At 45.3% G+C, this 12,593-nt stretch overlaps 1 pseudogene; it reads left to right on the top strand.

Annotated features, from left to right (window-relative positions):
* Positions 1-1,020: 1,020 nt before the first annotated feature.
* Positions 1,021-2,955, top strand: LOC148526638 (uncharacterized; annotated as a pseudogene).
* Positions 2,956-12,593: the final 9,638 nt, after the last annotated feature.

Here is a 12,593-nt window from a genome sequence, read left to right on the forward strand (position 1 = left end):
GGAAATGGTGCGGCCGCTATTTTCCAGGCGATTTGCTCACAGCTCATGCACAAAATGCTGGAAAAATGGCCACGGCGTCCATTTTCCGGCATTTTGAGCAGTGCTGAGATTCCCAACGCGGGACCCCAGAGAGGAAAGTTTTACATAATATGGGTGTAGGGTGTACGGTGCGGGCCCCACCTGGACCTGGGGGCCCGTGTGCACCGCACACCCTGCACCCATTAGAAATACGCCCCTGTCCTTCAAATATTTGGGCATAATGATCCCTGGTCAAATTTATCAGTTAATCGTGCTAATTTTACTCCTGTTGTTCATAAAATATTAGGTCTCCTTGATATGTGGTAGTTCCTCCCTCTGTCTCTTTTGGGCAGAGCTGCAGTATTAACATTGATTATATTTCCCAAAATATCATACTGTATTCTGATGCATCCTGTAAAATTGTGCAAAGCTGATATATCAAAATTATCTAGGGAATTCCCTGTTCCCCTGGCAGGGTGAAAAGCCGCGCATAGCCAAACATAAACTATATCTTCGCAAAAGTGAAGGAGGTTTTGGAGTGCCAAATATCTTTGCATTCTCCCAATCTGTATTTTTACGTTACATTCTTGATTGGTTTCAGGGCAGTGAATATTACATATATAAGTCTCATGAAGAAGATATGTTTTCCCCATATTCCCCGGCAGCTCTTCCTCATGTCTCTCATGCATCTCTATCACCACATGTTCTTGATAATGTTTTGTTTGCAGACACCTATGCTACTTGGCTAGCCATTAATCGAAAGTTAGGTCGCGGACACATGGTCACCAAACATGCCACCTTCTGGGGTAATCCAAATTTCCGACCAGGGTTGGAAAATAGTGTTTTTTTATGATGGAGACTTAAAGGAATATCTGCCATTAAAGATATTTTTGATCCCATGGGTACTATGTTTTTCTTTCAGGCCCTTAGTACTACATTTTCTATGCCTAATAGGGATTTGTATATGTTTCTCCACGTAATAGCCAGTACACATTAGACAATATGTCGTTCGATCTGGCCGGATCGGACGACATGTCAGTGACATCATCTAGTGTATAAACTCAATGTTGCCTCTGCTGCCCTTGCACTTGCAGCATAGGCCGCACGGAGGGAGGGGGGCACAATGCAACCGTCTACCAGTGGGACCTGCAGCCAGAAGACAGATGATGGTTGCTCAGTGTGTATGAACAACCATCATCTGCAGATCACTCGATATATATTTTAGGTGTGTACCCAGCTTAAGCTTTGGCTCTCTAAAGATCCCTTGGCCATGCTCTGTTCCAATTTTTCTAACTGGAATTTACAGTGTCGGAGCTTGGAAGTCATCCCTTTTTTAACAATTACAGTGACTTTGGGCAAAAAAGCATTGATAGACAGTCGCCACCCCTCCTTTTAGTTTGTTGGGAGGTTTGCCACCTAGCAACAGCTGGTGGGTTAGGTGCAAGCCTCCCGACGAGCGCAGAGAAGGTAAAGTGAAAAATATTTCACTTACCTTCTCCACAGTCGGGGGGGAGAGCGGGTTATGGGCGCCGATGAGCGCGTACGCCAGTCACGCACGCGTATGCTGGGCATGTGCACGCGCTCAGCATAAAAGGCTAAGCCACGCCCCCTGCTAGCTTTTACCTCAGCGAGTTGGAGGACACAGTGTCTGTATCTGCCACAGACATGCTGCTGGTGTCCCCATCCATCAGTAAAAGAGACAGGCATAACCTGGATGAGGCTGCTAGTAGTTCTCTAGGCATAACCTGGATGAGGCTGCTAGTAGTTCTTTCTCAGGTGAGGAGATAATATTTAAAAGAAGAAAATTAATTAACCCTGTCAGGTCGGAGGACAGCAGGGACACCTCTGAAGACGAGGAGATTAGTCAGGCTGCAGAGACTCCTTTCCCTTCTGCAGATTCTCAGTGGTGAGAAAATGCACCTATAAAAAGACATATTGACTGTGTTTCTTCAAGAGATGCCTGTTCAGGACAAAACATCTCTTTCCCAGGTATTGCCTGTAGCTGGAATACCTCTAAGGTCCATAGCAAACCTCTCTCTCCCGCCCATGGCCGGCACATATTTCCTGCCTCAGACCGGCAGTCCGCGCCACAGTGCACTCATAAAGGGGCTAGTCACCACCACACACCTCCTCTGACTCACTCACATAGTGACGCTAGTTACCCTCCAATAGATTGGGAGTTGGAGGAGGTAACTAGGACTAGCGCGTCCTCTCGCAGAGACGAGTATAGTGATTTACAAAGGGCTTGGGTAGCATTAGCCGGCAGAATGCCCCCATCAAAAATTAATTCCTCTCACTGGGCCCTGAGCAAGCGGTCACAGGTGTATAATTTTGCCCAATTAGCCTTTAAAACGGCTCTAATTAAGGAGTACGAGATGGTTCTCCGCAACCATATTGGTATTCCTGACATTCCCACTCTGTTGCCCCAGAGATGGATCAGGTCCTTACATAACTTGTTGGGGATAAGGCCTAGAGTGATTCTATAGATAAATTACTTATAAAAATTGAGCTTAAAGTTTCGGATGCGGCTAGTCCTCTGTTATTTGTCCTAGACAAAGCGTAAAAAGAATGGGTCTGAGGGGGCTTGCTAGATTCCCTGGTAGCTTCCAAGATGGCCCTCTTAAAAGCTTTCAGCAGGGCTACCCTAATGATTGGCCAGACTTTTGATTTCATATCCAACTCCCGTAGAACTTGCTGGCTGGTTAGTGCAGGTCTGACTAATATAGCCCCAAGGCCAGTAGCCGTTCCTAACTTAACAGATTCCAACCTTTTTGGCCCAGACTTCATAGATGAAGTGAAAGTCTGCTATAAGCCCGAAAGTCATTCGCAGACCTTAAGGGCCCCCAGCCTTCCAAACGACCCTTTCGTCAGGAGGGTTTTTCTGAGGGAGCCAGCAGTTCGACCCCAGACAAGCGGGGCACTCCCAGAGTTCCCTGAGGAGGCTTCTCCTGGATACGGATCGTGAGAGGCACAGGGTCCGGCAATGCATACTCCTCCAGGAAAGACAGAAACTATGGTAAGTCAGTTACCTTCGCTTCCTCCTCCGTGTCTTTCCCAAACAATAGTTTCCTGGAGACAGATCACCACAGACAGGTGGTTGCTAAGGATTGTGGAAAAAGGTTTGTCCCTCCCACTTTTCCAGTTTCTATGTCAGGTTTATCCCAAATAACGGCTTTGTTAGATAGGGTCCTATCCCTTGCCCTTCAGCTAGGCAAAATAGAGTTGGCAGATCCTCCCAGGAGAGACTGGATCAGTCACCTGTTCCCCATCAACAAAACAGGACAATTCATGCAAACTGGTTTTAAATGTCAAATCCTTAAACCAGTACATAAAACCTCGGAGGGCTTAGCAGATGTACCTGTCCTGCTCGCAAAGAATGATTTTTGTACCAAAATAGACCTCAAAGAGGCCTTTCACACAATTCAAATGCATCCAAATCACAGGAGGCTCTTAAGATTCCTCTGGAAAAGTGTCCTCTATCAGTCGACAGTAATGGTTTTCGGGCTATCCAGTGCCCCTTACATTGGACACCTTCGTCAGATGGGAGACCACTGCATAATCTACCTGGACAATCTCCTGGTGGTCCACACGGACCGGGACTCTGTTTACTCCACAAGGAGCTTACACTGTTGCTTCTACGAAATCTAGGGTTTACCATAAATCTAACCCCTTCCCAATTAATAGTTTTTCTGGGATTCTTGATAAATACCCCTTCTTTATCAATAGTAGTTCCACAAGAAAGTGGATATTCAAGACTTTGTATCTCAAACTCTCAAACACCAATTCTCGATGAGGGATTTGGCCAAAGTTATTGGCAAAATGAGAGCCTTGGATCCAGTTTTTTTCCATGCTCCCCTAGTATGTAGGCATTTTCCTAGATTCGTCTCTCAGCTCTCCTTCGTCAGGGTTGTGATTGGATGGACAAAATCCTCTTAGATCCCATACTTCACAGAGAGATCTGCAGTTAGACAGCCCTTCCCCTACCCTCTCCCAGACTTCTGCTTCCTCCTCCACCGGACATAGGCATCACGTCAGACGTGTCTCTTTCGGGCTGAGGAGCATATATAAAACACACAGTATTAAGGGAAAGGTGGTCCGCTCAAGAGTTGACAGCTTATATCAATCTCTTGGAGTTGAGGGCTGCCAGGTCAGCTCTTTCTGCACTAGTCCCAATGAATTCCCAGGAGATATCGGTCCAGCTCTGCCTAGACAACAGGACTGGGGTTTCTTATCTCAACAGAATGGGGGGCTCTTGATCCCTCATTCTCTGCCAAGAGGCAATAGACATCTGGAACTGGGCGGTGAAGCGATCCATACTCCTGTGCGAAATATACATTTCAGGAGAGCTAAACAAGTAAGCCCATTCCTTATCCAGGAAAAAACTCACACTGGATTGTGCAACTCTAAAACTAGAGGTTTTTCTCAGCATTGTGAAGACCTTTGGTCAACCACAGGTAGAACTGTTTGCAACGCCCTCAAACAATCAAATTTCAACCTTTATCTCCAGAATCTAGACTCAAGGGGCCATGCAAATGGGCACGATGTGTTTCCCAAGGACAGACCTTTTTTTTCCTTATGCCTTTCGCCTCCTGCCATGCTATTGAAGGTCTCCACAAGATCAAAGCGGACAATGTATCTCAACTCATTCTAGTATACACCGTCTGGCCCTCCAGAATTTGGTTCCCCTTGATCACTCCTCTCCGCAAGGGTCCCAAACTTCCCCTAGGCATGTCCAGAGACTAAAAAATATATAAGAATCTGCGCTATACCAATCGCAATATGTATGCACACAAAAAAAAGTAAAGTGAAAAATTTACAATTTATTAAACCTGTAATATACAATAACATAAATGTATAGGTACCAGTATTATAATATTACATATGATAAAAAAAATAAGCAATATGCTCATGTAGAGATGGTATTCAACATTTTAATAAAACACACAACACTTCCTATGCGGAAAATAATGTTAAATGTTCCAATGACACAAATAGATGATCCAAAGAAATCCTCTAATATGAATTGTATTGATACAAAGTTCCAAACGTATTGCAAAAGGGAAAATAATGTGGCATCCACTTAGTAGAAATATGTGGAAAAAGGTTTCCTTCAAATAAGAAACAAAGGCCCTCATTCAGAGGCAGTCGCAAGAAGCGATCGCTCTCTCTGAATGAGGGCGGGCGCTTCTTTTTTTTTCTGTGCGGCCTCCTGGTCGCTAGCTAAGCTGTGGGTTACCATCCACAGCTTAACGACCGACCAGGGTGATAGTCGCGAAGGTCAAGACCATCGCGACCATCGGGGCTTGGCAACCGTAAGTCCCAGGGAGCTTCCTGCTCTGATCGAGCAGGAAGATCCCCACTGACATCACTGCTGATGTCAGTGCGGCCGCCCACAAACCACCTACAAAACAGGGCGAGCTGTCGATCAACATCGACAGCCGCCCCTTTTGTAGTGAGCTCTGGAGCGAGAGAGTTTCTCTCTCGCTCCGGGGCTTGCGCACGCGCAGTGCGTCCACTGCGTGTGCGCAGGACCAAAACATCGAGTCGGTTGCGAGCACTCAGCGCTTGCGACCGACTCTGAATGAGGTCCAATGTCTCCATTGGTATGCACTAGTATTAGTCACATAAATTCCATTAGAATGATTACAAAAAGCAGGTTAAATGATGTAGGGCTGCTTACAATGCAGCATGTATAGGTGAAGTTTTGGAGCCGTTCTAGTACTGTTGTCCCTGGCTTTCGTGTCCTTGCTAATTGCTGGCGACTCAGTTCACATAGCCCGATGAGACTGATGTCTCTACCCAGCGGGGAGCGTTGTGTGCGCCAGGCACGTGTGTCAGCTCCTGTAACTCCTGCAATTGCTATAGGAGGGTGAGCGGGTAGCTGTATGCTGATGAGGTTCCAAGTCCACTGGAAGTAACACAGCAGAGCGGATAGGCTGTAACCACCAAAGCGGTGCACGATGGAACTGCAGGCTTCCTAAGTGGGTCCCTGCAATCTTTCCAAGTACTTGCAAGGACCCACCCCATATTGCGATTGGTTCCTTATATATTTTTTTGTTGCTATCCTTTTGTTGAGAAACAGCAGAGTTTATCAGGAACAGCTGCTGAATCGATCTTAATATATTTATTCTATACTCTCCTTTGGGTAAAATAGCGCCGACTGGTTTATTTATTTTGTGTTATACAGTCAGGTCCATAAATATTGGGACATTGACAGAATTTTCATATTTTGGCCTCTATTCACCACCACAATGGCTTTGAAATGAAACAAACAAGATGTGCTTTAACTGCAGACTTTCAGATTTAATTTGAGGGTAATTGCATCCAAATCAGGTGAACGGTGTAGGAATTACAACGGTTTCTATATGTGCCTCCCACTTTTTAATGGGCCAAAAGTAATGGGACTATCAACTCAAAAGCTATTTCATGGACAGGTGTGGGCTATTCCCTCGTTATTTCATTATCAATTATGCAGGTAAAAGGTCTGGAGTTGATTCTAGGTGTGACATTTGCATTTGGAATCAGTTGCCGTAACTCTTTTGTCCCGCTAGACCTTCCACAATCAGGCGTTGGATAGTTTCTGCTATGCAGAGTTCAGGGATAGACACCTCCCACTTCAAGGGTCACTTCCTTCATGGTGCTGCTGTCACTCCGGCAGCAGCTAGAGGCTTGCCATTACAGTCCATAATGCAAGCCGCTCATTGGTCTTCCACTCGTACCTTCGTTAAACACTATTGGAGGCCTTCCGATATGTAAAGGATAGAATTCCCTAGAGCAACCACCAGGTATGTGGTAGTCTACCCACCAGCTGTTGCTAGGTGGCAAGCCTCCTGACAAACAAACACTAGTTTGCAGGAATTTATGATCTGCAAACTCTCTTTGTTCTAGGGAATAGGATTGCCACCAAGCAACAGCTCACACCCAACCCACCCTATACCTTGCTAGGTCTACTGGTTTTAAGCTCTAATGTCAGTTATTAGTTATACTTGGCCTCTCCTTTACTTTCAGGTGCTCCAAATGTTCAGAAGAAGCAGCAGCAGTCACAGCTACCTAAGGATCAGAAGTAGCTTTTTCTACAGTCACCGCAAGTTCGCAGGAGTTTAAGGCTATGGTCCTGATTCAGAGACGGATGCTCTGAACGAGCGCTCGCTCTGAATCAGGGAGTTGTTTTTTTTTGTTCGTCCTCCTGGCCGCTCGCTTAGCTGTGGGTGACCACCCACAGCTATTGCGAGCAGCCAGGTTGATGGTCGCGATGATCAAGACCATCGCGACCATCGGGCTTGCGACGAGACCCTTGTGGTAGGGTCTCGTGGCCGCAAGCCCCAGAGAGCTTCTAGCTCTAATAGAGCCGGAAGCTCTCCCACTGACATCACTGGTGATGTCAGTGGGGCCGCCCACAAACGGCAGGCGTTCCTTCGGGAACGCCTCCGTTTGGCCAGCCACCCCCCCTGCCCGCCTACCAAACGGGGCGAGCTGTCAATTACCATCCACAGATCGCCCCCTTTGGTGCGAGACCTGGAGCGACGGAGCACCCGGAGCTAGCTGTGTCTCGCGCATTCGCGCGACGGAGCCGGATCCGTCGTGCGCATGCCCAGTGGGCAAACATCGTCTGAATCAAGCCCTATGTTCCAGTTTCAATGCAACATAGTAGATTGTTATTCCACTATTCCCAGTTGCTTTCCTGATTATATTATGCTACAGTTTGCTTGTTGCTAGTAAACGTGTTTGTTTGTGCATCAACATAGTCTCCTGTCTCCTTTGTTCTTAGGTTACAGGAATTAGGGTGATTTCCCAACCTCTCTCTTGTTCTAGTCAGGATTGCCATCTGTCAGCTTCTGTAAAATCTAGCAGGGGGGTGTGGCTCTGCTTTTTATAATGAGAGGGCGCTCATGCCCAGTGTGCGTGTGTCTGTGATGTATGCAGTGCGTGCTCATCGGCGCCCATAACCCGCAACCCGCGGGTCTCCTGTGCCCCGCTCCACCACGGCTGTGAAGAAGGTAAGTGAAAGATTTTTCACTTTACCTTTTCTGTGCTAGTCGGGAGGCTTGCACCTAACCCCACCAGCTGTTGCTAGGTGGCAATCCTATTCCCTAGAACAAAGAGAGTTTGCAGATCGTAGATTCCTGCAATCTAGTTTTTGTCAGCGGTATAATCCGCGATGAATCAACTCTTATATAGGAAAGCTGCATTACCACATATTGAGACTGGAGTTGTTCGCTTTCACAAAAAATTAGGTGTATTTATAGAATCTTTAGACAAGGAAACACAATCTCACATAGTTAAGATTTTTGAAACTACTTCATGGTTTCTTTTTTGATCATTTTATAGTGAGCTTTATGCGGCACTGAGATTCAGAGGGGGAGGGGGATAGGGATAGGGGTTTAATTTAGTTTTAACATTTATTATTTAATTCTTTATCTCTATTTTCTATGTATCATAATTAATCAGTGTTGATTTAAAATTGCTGCTAGGGTACTACCTTTTGTAGTACCCTGACTCTCTGTTTGATTAGATGCATTACTGTGTGCTCCAGTCACCTGATTGGGTATCACCACTTGCAGATTTATGCGTCTTTACTATGCTGAAGATTATTTGCCATGGAATTGTTTGTTATGTTTTCTTATGCCAATAAAATCAAAATTGTTGAATAATAAAAAAAAAGTGTATTTACCCATTTGCGAACACGTGCAGACTGGGAAAAATAGACATATGTGCCTGGGAAAGCTGTATTATTTGCATCTGGTCTGATGATAATGTCCTCCAGCAGTTAGCTTCTTGTGATTGACTGTTTGTGGACACTCTGCTGACAATGCTTGCTGCCTTCTTCTTCACTAAGTCATTGATTATGCTTTTGTGAGCTTGTTTAAACTAATTGTTTTTCTTTTGGTTTTGTGTGCATGAGACTGGGAGTGGTTTGTGCTATATTACAGAGATCTTTGTAATTAATTGATGCCTAATTTGCTACATACAGTATAAAACAAATGGTTTGCAACATGGGCGCAAGTTGGATGTAAGAGTCTGTGGCATGTGTTTGGCATAACCAGACGCATATGCAGCTACTATTGCAAAAAAAGAGGGAGAAATGATCCACTCTTGTCGACAAGAGCACATCTCAAGCTCTGCTTTTTTGTGTGTGAATTTTTTTGTGCTCTGTTTTTTAATCTACACTCATTTTGCGACCATCTTTGTATCAGCCCCTTTGTACTCAGATGTTATAGCAGTGATTGGCAAAAGGATGCTCGCTAGATAGATGCCTCAGCCAACCCACATCAACAGCATGAAGAATCTGCCCAAAGCCCCATATTAAAGAGACTGAGCGGAGTATAGTGTATTATATGATAACTAAAAAAATGTATTGTTGGTAGTGAACACAGGCAGTAGCATCCCGAGTGCAACCAAGCACAACTGTTCATCTGATAGAGTCCCCAAGACAGCCGCCCATCTAGGCCTCAGAGACTTCTTGAGGGCCATAGAGGACGTGCATTGAGAGTAGAGTAAATAGCAGACACCACTCTGTAGGTGGCCACAGAGAGCAGTATATTCTTAACAGGAGAATCAAGAATCAAGAGGGAGGAGAGTCTCCGAACTGGGCATTTAGGGCATGATGTAACTGCAAATAACGAAAAAAAGCCTGAGTTAGGCACACTGAGTTCAGATTTAATCTGATCAAAGGTTTTAAGCAAGGTGTCCTGATATATGTGACCTAAGGAGGTCACGCCATAAAGAGGCCAGAATGTCTTGCCATCAAAACTGTCCAGCTCAGGGAATCCCCTATTGTCCCACAATGGCAAATCAGAGTCTCATCCCTGCGGACCAAGCAGGTCATTTGCAGCCCTCCAAATGTCAATTGCCTGATTCATAATGAGGGCGTATGTCCTTTTACGTTTCCCAACAAGGAGAAACTGCAGCGGAGTTAGCCAGAGAGAGACCCCCACCATTACAGCTAACTAAATGGGCCAATTACGCCGCCAGACAATACAAATTAAGCTCAGGCAAGGCCAGACCACCATCACCCTTGGGCCTGCATAGAGTAAAGAGTTTAATTCTAACTTTACGACACCTCAACCAAAAGAAGAGAATGTTGGAGTATATAAAGATATTTGGGCTGCATAATAATTTTAAACAAATTTATCCTGCCAGTCAAACTAAGGGGTAGTTTCATCTATAAGGGTATTTTCCTGTTAAACATCTCAGTGGTGGGTGTGAAATTAAAACGAACGTAGTCCTCAGGCATGCGCGATACCCTGACACCAAAGTATTTAAAACAATCAGTTAATTGGAAAGAATGAGCCAGGGTTTGAGCAATTGTGTGCGAGTCCCTAATTAACAAAATAGTGGATTTGCTCCAATTAATCATTAGGCCAGAATAAAGTCCAAACATATTCACGGGGCCCAACAAATTACACAAGGAAGCATCTGATAGAAATAGAAGCATATCTTCTGCGTACAAGGCAAATGTGTCCATCGTATCACCCATTTGAAGACCAAGAATGCCCAAGTGGGCACATATGTAACAAGCTAGGGGTTCGATAGTAAGAGCAAATGGTGTAGGTGACAAGGAGCACCCCTGCCTAGTACCATGACCCAGGGGAAATGATTGAACGGTTAACCCATTAACCATGACACGAGCAATCAGGGAGGAATACAGCAGCTGAACCCAGCATAAAAAGGTAGCTCCAAACCCAAGTCTACGTAACACTTCCCATAAATAAGGCCACTCCACCAAGTCAAAGGCCTCAGCAGCATCCAGGGACACCAATCACGGCCCTCATCTCAGCAGAATGTGCAGCCTGCAGGTATGAAAACAACCATTGCAAATTCTGAACAGTGGACTTGCCAGGCATAAACTCATTTGGTCAGAGTGGACCACCTGAGTAATAACAGTATTCAACTGAATAGCTAATAATTTGGCTAGGATTTGTATTTCCATGGTCAAAAGTGAGATAAGATGGTAAGAATCCACCTGGAGCGGGTCCTTCCCAGACTTGAGGATGATGACTATAAGAGCCTCGGACATGGAAGATGGTAGCGAGCTTGCCTCTAACAATTGACAATACGTTTGTAAAAATGGGGTATAAAGAACTGCGTAAAGGTCTTATATGTTTCAAGAAGGATACCATCTACCCCAGGGGCTTAGTTATTGGGAAAGGAGGATATAGCAAAATCCAACTTTTCTTCAGTCAAAGGGGAGTCTAGAAAGCTCTGTGCTTCCACCCAGACAGACTATTACTTTACTTGTCCTACACACTCACCACCACAAGAAATGGTGATAAGGGAAGGAAGCTTTACACAAAAGGCTATATGTAGCGTAGTCTCTCCAGTATAAAAGTTCTGTAGGCATAAGTACCTACATACCAGAAGCTCAACAGGAAGCCCAGGAAATACAGAGTATAATGGGCAAAGAGGACATTACTCATTGCCATGTTCGGCAGCTGGGGAGAGGTGCGCATGGAGGTTGTGGAAATATGCACAGGTACCCCATGCACAGAGACATGCTGCTGATAATGCTTATGCTAACTGCAATACAAATCGCTCATCCTGCCCTTCCCAGCACATCCCAGTGGCCGAGTCCCAGCCAGCTGCAGGGCAGCAGCAGTGGGAGTTGTGGTGACACTGGTGAGATGCAGGGGGCAGGAGTGAGAAGCAGGGGGTTGTGGTGAGATACAGGGGACTGTGTTGACGTGGCCTAGGTTGTTATGAGATGCAGGGGGATTTGGTGAGATGAAATTGCTCCCTTGTGAAGCTGGGGTGAGTTTCATCAAAATATATAATAAAAGACATAATGCATACTGACCTGAAGATGGTGCTCCCACCTGATTCTCAACGGCCTACTACTGGACCCTCCTATCTACCCTCTAACTGAGGTATATTGTCAGTTTATGACTACCACTGATACAGGGAGACCATGTTCTCTCTATTGCCCTTTTGTCTAATAGTCCAATATTCTTTATTTGTTCTAATATTTTTGCACTGATTTAATTCTTATCTGCAATTGGTTATATTTTTGTATATTCTTTTTTTTTCTTCTCCCACTCCCTCCCCCCCCTCTTTTCCCCCTCTTTCCTTCCCTATTTTCCCCCTCCCTCCCTTATTGATGTGACAGGTATTTCATCCCTTCTTTTTTGGGGATTTAGTTTAAATGTGTTGGCTTACGCCGAGTTCTCTTAGGGACCAGGCAGTCTTGGCCATGTTGTATAGTCCTACCACTACCGCCATGCTCCCTTTATTGATGGCAATAGTTCTTAAGTTTTGTGTTTCACTGGCGGTCCCTCAAAGGGATCCACTCTTCAAGGATTACGCCCTAACGGGCCCTCCTCTTTTCTTATCTTCTTCTCCTCTCCTCACTCTGCATTTCATATTCCCCTTTTTTCTTTCTTTTTGGATGGTTCTCTAGGTGTCTTGTTATTCAGGGTCTACCTATACTCTGCGCATACTGACCTTTTTTTATGCTTTCCCATGTCTGTGTTATCCATAAATGTGAACAAGCTCAACTACTCTAAGATAAACCCGGTTATCCTGGGTGCCTGTTGGTGAGAAAGGCTGACATTGTTTTCCTTCAGGAGACGCACTTCACA

Source organism: Taudactylus pleione, unplaced genomic scaffold (genome assembly GCF_031769625.1).
Source record: "Taudactylus pleione unplaced genomic scaffold, aTauple2 ptg000095l, whole genome shotgun sequence".
Taxonomy (NCBI): Eukaryota; Metazoa; Chordata; class Amphibia; order Anura; family Myobatrachidae; genus Taudactylus; species Taudactylus pleione.